This window comes from Dendropsophus ebraccatus, chromosome 3 (genome assembly GCF_027789765.1).
Source record: "Dendropsophus ebraccatus isolate aDenEbr1 chromosome 3, aDenEbr1.pat, whole genome shotgun sequence".
Classification (NCBI taxonomy): Eukaryota; Metazoa; Chordata; class Amphibia; order Anura; family Hylidae; genus Dendropsophus; species Dendropsophus ebraccatus.
This window is the reverse complement of record NC_091456.1, coordinates 81,297,877-81,311,194: the sequence shown is the minus strand read 5'-3', so window position 1 is coordinate 81,311,194 and position 13,318 is coordinate 81,297,877. Positions and strand designations below refer to the sequence as shown.

General features: G+C 40.8%; 1 non-coding gene across 1 annotated transcript; it reads left to right on the top strand.

The window, feature by feature from the left end:
- The first annotated feature begins 11,862 nt into the window (after positions 1-11,862).
- Positions 11,863-11,973, top strand: TRNAL-CAA (transfer RNA leucine (anticodon CAA)). Its single transcript has 2 exons — positions 11,863-11,900; positions 11,928-11,973. It is a non-coding gene; the product is annotated as a tRNA-Leu (tRNA).
- The last annotated feature ends 1,345 nt before the right edge of the window (positions 11,974-13,318 follow it).

Here is a 13,318-nt window from a genome sequence, read left to right as displayed (position 1 = left end):
GCTTACTGTCAGACAGCATTTTAGGAGCTGTAAGCTTACTTCTATTAACAGTTTACTTACTCCATATTCAATGTTGCTGAAAGGAGCCATGCTTCTATTATTGTATCAATCTTTTATTCTATACATTATACACAGGTATAGATGTTTTTTTCATTCTAATATATAAGTGTGTTTAGTAAGAGAAAAATGCGCACTTCATAGTGTATATATTTATATATTCATAGGGCCACATGTATCATCCGGCGAACGGATGATTTTCGGCGGAAAGTGCCGATTTGCGTATTTTTTTATACGTAAATGGCCGATTTGCGAATAAAATATTCGCAAATCGGCACTTTCCGCCGAGTACGCCAGGGGGCCGAAAGGGGGCGGAAAAGGGGCGGAAAGTGGGCGGAACGGAGGGCGCGGACTCAGAGTCCGCGCGATTTACCATCCGTTCCGCCAAAATGTACGCCGAAAACCTACTCCAATCCTCAGCTGGCGTAGGTTTTCGGCGGTGCGCAACGGCGCGCACGGGATTTATGTAGAGGCAGTCCGCCTCTACATAAATCTCCGTAGCGCCGGAGCTGCGGGGGCATTTTTACGTCCGGCGTAAAAAACGCCGGACTTAATAAATGCCTCCCATAGAGTATATATTCATAGGGTATATTCTATAACTATTGGTAACCCAAGTAGTGCATACAGTATGTCGACGTATTCACCTGGGAGTGTTCTGCATATGGGGCACAAAAAAACATATAGGTGTAAAGTAAGAAGAGTCTGCTGCTTTGGATCAATTTGGTATTTCTTTTGTGGTTGCAGCTATTGCAATACCCCAAATGAGTTACACACACACCCTACAAGCAGTCCACACACCCACACACAAACACTGCCACCACTCATCAGTTATGGCAGACAGGATGTCACAGCTTCAAATGTGCAAGTCCTTATATGGGTTATCCAGCGCTACAAAAACATGGCCACTTTCTTACAGAGACAGCACCACTCTTGTCTCCAGCCAAGACCCCAGCCAAACTGGAGACAAAAGTGGTGCTGTCTCTGGAAGAAAGTGGCCATGTTTTTGTAGCACTGGATAACCCCTTTAAAAACTCATTATTCTCTAGAACTAACATGGTAAAATGAATGAGCCACAAATTGTACACGAGGAGTAGGTTCTTAAGGGCACCAGCTATTACAGTTTTAGACTTTACCATATGATACAGTAATAGTTGCAAAAATAAAATAGACATATACTCTACACTCACCTGCCACTTTATTAGGGACACCATGCTAGTAACGGGTGGTCTTCTGCTGCTGTAGCCCATCTGCCTCAAAGTTGGACGTACTGTGCGTTCAGAGATGCTCTTCTGCCTACCTTGGTTGTAACGGTTGGCTATTTGAGTCACTGATGCCTTTCTATCAGCTCGAACCAGTCTGCCCATTCTCCTCTGACCTCTGGCATTAACAAGGCATATCCGCCCATAGAACTGCTGCTCACTGGATGTTTTTTCTTTTTCGGACCATTCTCTGTAAACCCTAGAGATGGTTGTGCGTGAAAATCCCAGTAGATCAGCAGTTTCTGAAATACTCAGACCAGCCCTTCTGGCACCAACAACCATGCCACATTCAAAGGCACTCAAATCACCTTTCTTCCCCATACTGATGCTCGGTTTGAACTGCAGGAGATTGTCTTGACCATGTCTACATGCCTAAATGCACTGAGTTGCCGCCATGTGATTGGCTGATTAGAAATTAAGTGGTAACGTGCAGTTGGACAGGTGTACCTAATAAAGTGGCCGGTGAGTGTATATAAAGTGCAAATAGTGTGAATATAAAAAGACAGTCCAATACTGTCCAGGCACATAAAAGAAAATAAAGGCCAACAAGTCCAGTCCGATTGGAGTTCCACCTTGCGTTGCCAATGGACATGCTACAGTATATAAGCCATTATATTTATGCTTTTCGGTACTGAGGGTGGGTTAGATGGAGTTTCTCCACAAAACCAAAAATCATGATGTTTCATAAAATATAGCTATGGAAAAGAAGTATTATTTAGATTGATTTGAAGTCTCACTTTCTACCTTGAATATTAATGTTTATCTGGTTAATTACAATACTACTTGAAAAATAGTAAACAAAGGTAATGATACTGATAAGTAGAAATAAATATAAAAATGTCTAACAAGAAAAGCAAAAATGCATTTAACATTACAATCTCGTCTGCTATACTTAGTCTTCTACTGCCTGGTTGTCAACTGATAAAAGCATCAAATCTGCCAAATGTGGATGGCTGGATTTCATATCATATGACTATACAAGTATAAGTTTTAGGATAACATCAGCAGAACAGTGAATATTATTGCTGTCAATGTAAGCTGTCTGTAAAGGATTTGACGTTAAATTTTAAATTAATTTGATTAAGGCAGATGCGGGTGATTATCCATTCTCAGCCATACTGTAGGGGGCAGTGTTAGTATGGAAAGTGAACACACTTTGCATTTAGAAAGGATTGTCAATTGTCTAACCTCTTGGAATACATGTAATCATAGTAGATGTAAAATATGGTGCAATATATCATACAAAGTGCCCAAACTAATTTTTTGAACATAAACAGGCTTAAATGCATTTTAGCTGTAATGTATTAGAAATATATGAATTCTTATGATCTACCTAGGACTTTATCTAAACATTTTTTAAGCTGGTTTTATACCATGCTGTGTTTTTGAAAACATGCAATGATATAACTTAGGTAAGAACCAAATAAAATGAAAACTGATGAAATATTGATTAACGATTTACTATTTACTAGTTACATTTACTATTCAAACTGATTTTGTCTGCCATTGAGTAAACAGGGACGGGATCCACAGCGAGTTTCTCTGCATATTCGCAGCAAGAAACTTACTGTGGATACGTCAAGTGTGTTTGTACCTTTAGGCTATGTTCACACTTTGTAAAATAACGGCCGTTGTTTTCACCGCCCCTGACTTTTGCGACCGAAACTACGGCTGTAGAATTACAATCGTACGGGCTAGTCATGAAACTATGGTCGTTGTTTAATTTTGATTCATAGCATGTTTATAAACGGGATGAAACAGGTCATTCACTTTAAATACTGCGCCCAGCCTGAGAAACCACTCAGAATTTTTTTTACATCAAAATCAAGTTTAATTCAGCAGATATAAGTTTTACGTTCGCGGCCGCATTGAAATCCACGTCCGTTGTTGCAGTATTACCGGCCGGAAATAATTGACATGTTAATTTTTCACGGGGCCGTATAAACCACGGCCGTTATCTGATATGTAGTGTGAATTCAACGGCCGTAGTTACATTGCATTGCAGTCATTATAGGGAATCTCAAAACAACAGCCGTAGTTTTGCGGCGTGGACAACGGACGTTATTTTACATAGTGTGAACATAGCCTTAAGGTGTATTCCCATTTGGACAAGTTATGCCATATCTACAGTAATTACAGTATAGGACATAACTAAGAGATTGAGGCGAGGGTAGTGCTAACAGCTGCCCCCATTGCAATTTTGTGTACAAGGTAACGGAAATCCCCGCTTAAAGGAGTTGCAGGCCATCCATGTGTGCCACTGGTCCATTCATTCTCTGGAGAGGTGCTGAAGAGAGACAAAAGTTGCCTGTTATGTTTTGTTTTTATAAAAAATGCCTTTATTCAGGCTATGGTTCTAAATTGATGTCATGGCTATCCTGTAATATAGCCAGGCTGGGTATGTGTATTTATCTCATACATAGGGGGGCATTTACTAAGGAGTCTAATTTGTGTGACTCTTCTAATGAGCATTGGTGTATATTTTGTTCCAATATCTTGTGACTGACTTATTAAAATGTAGCACTGCCATAGTGAAGTAAAAGTTGCAAAAAAAGTTGTAAAAATTGTGCAAGCATATTCACTTGGTACTGACCATATGTAGGCCTGCATCTGTTTGCGACTGTTTAAAATGTTGCAAATGATAATTTGGGCGCTAATCCCGGATTATGCAAACTTTTGGGTGAATACTCAAAATAGACAAAAAAAAATTTAAAAGGCACATCTAAAAAATATTCGCCTGTAGAATACTGGTTCATAAATAGAACTTAGACCAAAAGTGGGTGAAAAATCCAATTATTCACCTAACATAGGCGCAAATCCCTTGATAAATTTCCCCCTTAGTGGTTTATAAGAATTGTTAACAAAGTCAATTAATATGATTATCGTAGAGAGAATTTACAGATTTTAACATTGATGCTCTATCAGTATGGTAGGCCATCATCGTCATATGTATAGAAAACTGATTACAGGACCCAAACATACAGTACTTGTATACTCACTGGAGAAACTGCTCTGCTTCTGACATCCTGGGGGGGGGGGGGGGGGGGGGGGGGGGGGGGGTGTTTGGAGCTTGAACAGGTGGCATTACAGCACTCGTGGATGTCTTGTTGCTTATACCAGGTACTGTATTTGCTTACAAAGACTGCTGGGATAACAATGTATTTTTGTGATAAATAGGATTCACATATGAAAAGCATCAAGCATTATCGAGCAAGTCCAGGGAGCCTGTCTTCTTGAATGTGATGCAAAGTGAATCACTGTCCCTTAGTGAATCAGTTGTTTCTAGTTGGTTCTTTTAATTGGTGGGAATCTGAACACCAAAGCCCTGACCAACCAAAAGTTATCATGTATCTATGGCATGTCAAAAGGACTGACAAGCTAAGGTTGATATCTTTTATGACAGTTCCATGGGGTAAATGTTGTTTACAAATTGCATAGTTGCCAACAGTCCTTGTTGTCCCGATTCTGAGGTGACAGCCCCGGCAAAACCATGTTCTAGGTTTGTCCCAAGAAGCTCCGCCCCCCCACTCATGATCACTCATGCAGAGCAGGGAGAGGAGTCGCTGCGGTACTAGAGGAACCATACAGATGTGTTAAGTATAGCTTTTTTGTTTATACAGATGAAGGGGGTAGTGGGATGATTATGATGATGATGATGGGACAGGAGGATCCTGAAGGGGGTAGTGATAAGATGAAGGGGCAGGAGGATGATGAGGGTATAGTAGCATGATGGTGGAGAGGCAGGAGGATAAAGGGGGTAATAGTATGATGGAGGAGCAGGACAAAGAAGGGGGTAGTATGGTGATAGAGGAGGATGAAGTGATAGTAGTATGATGATGTAGGGGCAGGAAGATGATAAGGGGTAACATATGATGACAGAGGGGCAGGAGGATGAAGGGGATAGTAGTATGATGATGAAGGGGCAGGAGGATGAAGGGGGTAGTAGTATGATGATATGGGGTACAGCTGCATCATATGGGCACAAACTACCAGTATATACAGGCAGTTAGTAGAATGCTATCTCTGGGCCACAGCCTGCTCTGATTTGGGTGTTTAAAGGGGTAGTGCGGCGCTAAGAAATTATTCACAAAATAACACACATTACAAATATGTACAACTTTGTAATGTATGTTATGTATATGAATGGCCCCCTTCCCATGTTTCCCGACCCCCGCCTGTGTACCCGGAAGTGTAATGCAGTATACATACCTGATCCGTGTCGACTGACCCCTTCTGCAATCTTGTCAAAGACGTCATCTTCGGGAGGCCGGCCGACCCGCTCCTGCCGTCCCTCATGCCGGCCCCCCTCTGCCGCGTCATAACTGTGCTCAGCCACGATTGGCTGAGCACAGTTATGCTCAGCCAATTGCGGCTGAGCAGCTGATGACGCGCCCCAGAAGCTCAGGGCCTCAGGCTACCGTCCTTATTAGAGCCTATTTTCATCTGCCGCTGCACAGTTTTATATCTGAGTAAAGTTAGTTTCATAGACTTTAAGAAACCTTTACTGGAATAACTACTAACTCTCAACAAGAAAAAAAAAATATGTTCAGGCCTGCCATTGACCTTAGAGACATCGACAACTATTTTTTTTTTTTTTACAAACAGATGAATATCTTACATTTTTCTGAAGTGACCTTGGGGGCATTGCAGTTAGAGAAAACCCAGCTTTCTCCCTGAAGTTTCATATTGGATAGCTTCACTGTTTGGGAGTTGCTTGTTTTTTATTTGCCAAAGATAAAATTTAATTTGTTTCAAACTTCTGACCTGTTGACTTCTTATAAATCCTAGGATGAAGCTGGTGAGCTTCTAAATGTGATCGCAAAGCATTTTAAAACGCTAATACAGCAAGGCTGGGGCTATCTACATTAAAAGGCATATTTAAACGCTTCAAAATGGAATAAATGAAAACTTTAACCCTTAAAGGATTTTTTGGTTACATGAGGGTTTGTTTTCTGTCAGATGAGTTGATTTGTTAAGGATGCAGTCCGTTTTCCCCTACATACATACACTTACACACACACACACTGCAGGCACATATACTTACCAATGATGATCGATTGCCCGCACCATGTTTTTTTTCCGGTCCTACGGCACCAAGCTCTGCAGCTTAGGAGGTCAGAAGTCTCATAGCTCTCATAGAAATGCATTGGAGACCCTGACTTCGAGCCTTCAATAGACCTATAGAAAGAAGAGGGCCAGAAGAGCTGTGACATCACTGCCAGCAAGATCGAGCGGCGCTATAGGACTGGAACAAAGATGTGGCGCGGGACACCGATCATCATTGGTATATATCCCCACATGCACCTTGAAACGCGGTGATTTATAATGTCCAGTTAGGAGGGCCTAACCATCAAAGGAATATTGAGGGCTTTTTTTTTGTTGTAACAGGCACTTAACCTTTTCCCGCACCACAACATACAGTTGAATTGTGCTGCTGGTAAGGCTACGTTCACACGTAGAAAAAATGGCGGAATTCCGCGCCGGAATGCCGTCAGCCTCCCTGTCATAATGACAGTCTATGGGAGGCTTGCGCGCCTCCTCTCTCCACGCTGAAGAATGAACATGTCAGCAGAGAACACAGTGTCAGACTCAAAATAAAACGTTTCCTGCATGACATACAGCAGCTAATAGGTATGGGAAGACTAGAGATTTTTTAAAAGAGGTAAATTACAAATCTATATAACTTTCTGACACCAGTTGATTTGAAAGAATTTTTTATTTGCAGGACAACCCCTTTAACCCCGGATGTCCAGGTCTCAATGAAGAAGTGTCACCTCCCTGCCTTCTAACACCTATAACGCTTTTAATTTTCTACCTACAGGGCAGGTTAAGGGCTAATTTTTTGCGCAGCAATCTCTGTGTCAAAAAAAATATATTCTCTTTTTTATTTTTTTCTGATATATAATATAGAAAAATCAGCAATTCTGGCTTTTTTCCCTCTTTTCGTTCACACTGTTCAACATGCAGGAAAAATATTTTGATATTTTGATATGTGGGACCACAGTTGCCTGTTGTTATCTCCAGCCCCGGCTACACTGATGTGTGCAGGATCACTCGCATTGGAGCCTCCCTGCACACATTTACAGCCCCATCAGTGCAGAAACTTATCTATACGTTCCCACTGCAGTAGAAATGAGTATATACGTATTACTGACGTGCAGGGCCGTATTAACAGCTGCTGCTGCCCTAGGCACTAAACCTGAAGACGTCCCCATCTTGGGGAGCATGGTTTCGGAATCGCGTTTTTCATGGTTTTTAACTACTTAAAAATATAAACAAATTTCCACATTCTGAAGGAATTCTCACCACAGGATTGGTAAATTGGTAGGTAATAGCTCCAGCCATTACATTTACCAAAACACCAGACCTAAATAATCCCCCCCCCCCCCCCCAAAAAAAAAAAAGTCTGAACAGGAGGTGAGAGATTAAAAAAATAAAAAGGGAAAAAAAAATGTTTCTTACCCCCGCTCCCTGGTGCTGCCCCCCTGAAAGGTGCTGCCCTAGGCACTGGACCACGGGTGCCTAGTGGTAAATACAGCGCTGCTGACGTGAAGGTGTTAAACACCTTAAATTATCACTGTCGTTAGAACTTTTAAAATCTAAATCAACAGTAGATGTAAAATAAAGTAAGTTTGCAATTTACATTCATTATTTAGTTATTTAGCTTGTTGTTATCATGCTGTAAAACAAAGCTATACTTTATACCAGAAATATAGGTCCAGTCTCTTAAAGGCAGATTTTTAGTCTTCTACTGGTTGAAAAAAAATGACTAAACACATGAAGTCGGACTTGTACAGAGAGTCACAACTCAAAGCGTCCATCAATTACATGACTGCCTTCTCTGCGACTGCAGATTCCCTGGGAAACACTGGACTTCCTGTGGTTAGACTATGTGGAAAAAATAACAGTCAGAACACATGATAGCTAAAAAAAATAAATAAATAATGAATGTAAATTGTAAACTTGCTTTATATCACCTCTACTGTTGATTTAGATGTTGAATGTTATAACGAAGGTGACACTTTAAGGCTATGTTCGTACACAGTATATAATGACAGGAACACTGGCAAAAATACTTTGTGTGAACGTAGTCTCATAGAGCTTCTTTCTCTTAACACTATAATAATTCCTTCCTTGGTGTGCCCGTCTTGAAAGACTGCAGTTCTCCTGCGTTAATAATAATAATAATAATAATAATAATCATCATCAGTATGTTTTGGATGTGGGAGGAAACCCATGCAAACACGGTAAGAACATACAGTATAAACTCTGCAGATGGCCATTTAAGGGATTCACTAGTACAATACCTTTTAAGCAATGTAGTATATAGCAGGCAATGGTGGTGCACTCCCTGCATACAGGGCCCCCAGCTGCATGTGCTGCACAAATGCCATTTCTTTCCCTGAATGCTTGAACACAGGCTAAATTACACTCTTTACCATAATTCTTGAGTAATCTTTTGGTCAAGGTTTTGTAAAACAAATACACATGATATTTTCTTTAGCTAGATTTCCTTTCTTTAAATGCTTTTTGGAAATAGTATTCATGTCTAGTTGACATCATCTTTGGCAAGGCGCTCACTGCTCTGACTTCATGTTTTTTTTTTTTTTTTTTACACCATTCTTTTTCCTTGTTATTTTTATAGAACACACTACTAAGCACGCTCAAATCGAGTTTGACTGAAATTATCAAGTTAAATCTTTCTAGGTTGCATGCAAGGAATTATTATGGTTCACAGAAGAGACCGAATACTTTGTTCTTCCTATAAACTGTAAGAAAACACATGCCAAGAGCAGGGGTGTAGCTAAAGGCTTATGGTCGCTGGAGCAAACATCCAGCTTCAACCCGTGCCAACCTAGCTCCCACCCCCACCCCCCATATTCTCTGAACAAAGTTGTGTACTTTTCTTCTTTTTTCCTCTTTCTCGCACAGACTTTCATGACTACTGCTGCTGCCATCCTGCTGTTACACAAGCTTCTTTTGTTGATCTGTGTAAAATGATTATTTTGTGCTTTATACAATCCTAGAATATTTCACCCACTGTAGTACCTCTCTATGCCCTTCACTAAGTAATAGTGCCTTGTTGTAACCCACACTTAGTAATAGTGCCTCTCTTGGTCCACACAAAGTAACAGTGCCGCTCTGTGCCCCCAACTAGTTGGATCCGGTTCCGATTTTCCCAAAAATCCGAGTCCGATCGGATTCGGATTTTTGGAAATCCGCTCCGATTTTTTTTTCTTGCCTTCTAAAATGGCAGCCGCCATTCTAGTAAGCAGGAAGTGTTCCGGGCGGGAAAAGCACTTTCCCATGATGCCCGGAACACATGCAATCAGCAGGGATCTTGAACTAGCCCACCCCCTGTGTGACGTCGGTATTGCTTTAAGAGGAGCGGTCATATGACCGCACCACGCAGTGTGTAGAGGGAGAGAGAGAGAGAAGAAGCAAGCTGCTGTTGTGTACTACAGACTACTGAAAAGATATTGTGGGAAAGGAAAGATTAGGAGAGGCGAAACATCTAGTGATTGAGAGAGAAATATAGAGAGGGCGAAAGATAGATAGATTAGGCATTGGACAGAAAAGGGTGCACAGAACCAAAACCTGCAGTACAGATATATAAAAGTCCTATACTTCTGATGTATATCACATCTTTCTTATCCTGAGAGACAAAAATATCTGGTTCAGGTGTATAGCATTGTATTTTTTTTAAAAAGTGCTATATACCCAATTTCTATACTTGGACCCTTCTGATTGAAAGTGTGTGTATCACATCCGTCCTATACTGAGAGACTAAAATACCTGGTTCAGGTGTATAGCATTGTAGCTTTAAAAAAAGTGCTATATATATATATATATATATATATATATATATATATATATATACACATATATATATATATATATATATATATATATACACTCACAGGCCACTTTATTAGGTACACCATGCTAGTAACGGGTTGGACCCCCTTTTGCCTTCAGAACTGCCGCAATTCTTGATGGCATAGATACAACAAGGTGCTGGAAGCATTCCTCAGAGATTTTGGTCCATATTGACATGATGACATCACACAGTTGCCGCAGGTTTGTCGGCTGCACATCCATGATGTGAATCTCCCGTTCCACCATATCCCAAAGATGCTCTATTGGATTGAGATCTGGTGACTGTGGAGGCCATTTGAGTACAGTGAACTCATTGTCATGTTCAAGAAACCAGTCTGAAATGATTCTAGCTTTATGACATGGCGCATTATCCTGCTGGAAGTAGCCATCAGATGTTGGGTACATTGTGGTCATAAAGGGATGGACATGGTCAGCAACAATACTCAGGTAGGCTGTGGCGTTGCGACGATGCTCAATTGGTACCAAGGGGCCCAAAGAGTGCCAAGAAAATATTCCCCACACCATGACACCACCACCACCAGCCTGAATCGTTGATACAAGGCAGGATGGATCCATGCTTTCATGTTGTTGACGCCAAATTCTGACCCTACCATCCGAATGTCGCAGCAGAAATCGAGACTCATCAGACCATGCAACGTTTTTCCAATCTTCTACTGTCCAATTTCGATGAGCTTGTGCAAATTGTAGCCTCAGTTTCCTGTTCTTAGCTGAAAGGAGTGGCACCCGGTGTGGTCTTCTGCTGCTGTAGCCCATCTGCCTCAAAGGTGGACGTACTGTGCATTCAGAGATGCTCTTCTGCCTACCTTGGTTGTAACGGTTGGCTATATGAGTCACTGTTGCCTTTCTATCAGCTCGAACCAGTCTGCCCATTCTCCTCTGACCTCTGGCATCAACATGGCATTTCCGCCCACAGAACTGCCGCTCACTGGATGTTTTTTCTTTTTCAGACCATTCTCTGTAAACCCTAGAGATGGTTGTGCGTGAAAATCCCAGTAGATCAGCAGTTTCTGAAATACTCAGACCAGCCCTTCTGGCACCAACAACCATGCCACGTTCAAAGGCACTCAAATCACCTTTCTTCCCCATACTGATGCTCGGTTTGAACTGCAGGAGATTGTCTTGACCATGTCTACATGCCTAAATGCACTGAGTTGCCACCATGTGATTGGCTGATTAGAAATTAAGTAGTAACGTGCAGTTGGACAGATGTACCTAATAAAGTGGCCGGTGAGTGTATATATATATATATATTTTATACATAAAGAACCATTTGAGGCTAGTTTAACAATTTAAAACCACATACTTTATTATAAAAATACAACATACAAAAAAACACAATTTGCAATAAATAGAAAAGACCAGCAGATGGCAGTATACAAGCACACAGATAAATATATAGATTTTTAAAATTTTTATAATGTCAAGGTTAGTGCAAAAATGTACATAAAGACTCCCTATATGCAGGCTAGTATGAATACTCTCACCGTCGTCCACACTGGGACAAATAGTACCGACTAACTAACCTCACAGTAAATTATATTCATATGATCCTAAGCACTTACCCATTACTGCTGCTATGTATCTGCCACCATATACCTCTCAACGACGTTTCGCGTTGGTTTGCTTCCTCAGGAGGGTGTGCTTCGTCAGGATGGCCGAGTGGTCTAAGGCGCCAGACTCAAAAGTCTTCTCTTCCCCTGAGCTTGGGTGTTCTGGTCTCCAAATGGAGGCGTGGGTTCAAATCCCACTTCTGACAGCTGCTTTCTTGACACCCTCCTGAGGAAGCAAACCAACGCGAAACGTCGTTGAGGGGTATATGGTGGCAGATACATAGCAGCAGTAATGGGTAAGTGCTTAGGATCATATGAATATAATTTACTGTGAGGTTAGTTAGTCGGTACTATTTGTCCCAGTGTGGACGACGGTGAGAGTATTCATACTAGCCTGCATATAGGGAGTCTTTATGTACATTTTTGCACTAACCTTGACATTATAAAAATTTTAAAAATCTATATATTTATCTGTGTGCTTGTATACTGCCATCTGCTGGTCTTTTCTATTTATTGCAAATTGTGTTTTTTTGTATGTTGTATTTTTATAATAAAGTATGTGGTTTTAAATTGTTAAACTAGCCTCAAATGGTTCTTTATGTATAAAATAAGTTATAGAGGTGTAGATGTTATAAGGTATACTGGATATAACCTGTGTTGCGACAGGAATATTGTGATAAATCCTTTATTATCCAGGTGGAATTAGTGGTATAAATATATATATATATATATATATATATATATATATATATATATATATATATATACCCAATTTCCATACTTGGACCCTTCTGATTGAAAGTGTGTATATCACATACATCTTATCCTGAGAGACAAAAATACCTGTTTCAGGTGTATAGCATTGTATCTTAAAAAAAAAAATGCTATATACCCAATTTCTATACTTGGACCCTTCTGATTGAAAGTGTGTATATCCCATCCGTCTTATCCTGAGAGACTAAAATACCTGGTTCAGGTGTATAGCATTATATCTTTAAAAAAGTGCTATATACCCAATTGATTCTGCCTGGCCTCCATGTTGGCTACTGCGGCTCCTGCCTGTCCTCCATGTTGGCTACTGCTGCTCCTGCCTGGCCTCCATGTTGACTACTGCTGCTCCTGTACTGGCCTCAAATGACTATTTCTGGACCTCCACTGGCCTCCAATGACTACTGCTGCTCCTTCACTGCATTTGTGACCTTTTTCCTGCATAATGGTGAATTTCCTGCATAGACCCTGTAATGGTGAGTTTCCTGCATAGACCCTGTAATGGTGAATATTGAAGTCTAAAAAAAATAAATAAATATCGAAAAGATAATGATGTTACTGACATGTAGAGCCCTAAATTCAACCAAATACACTACCCCCATATCATATAGATGCTTTAAACTATGAAATCCAAAGAAATCCAAAATTCGGTCAGACCGAACTTTCCGAAAAAATCCGAAAGTCCGATCGGACCGAACTTTTGAAAAGTTTGCTCATCTCTACTTACCACCCCTACTAGGTAATAGCGCCTCTCTGTGCCCCCACAAGGTAAAAGTGCCTCTT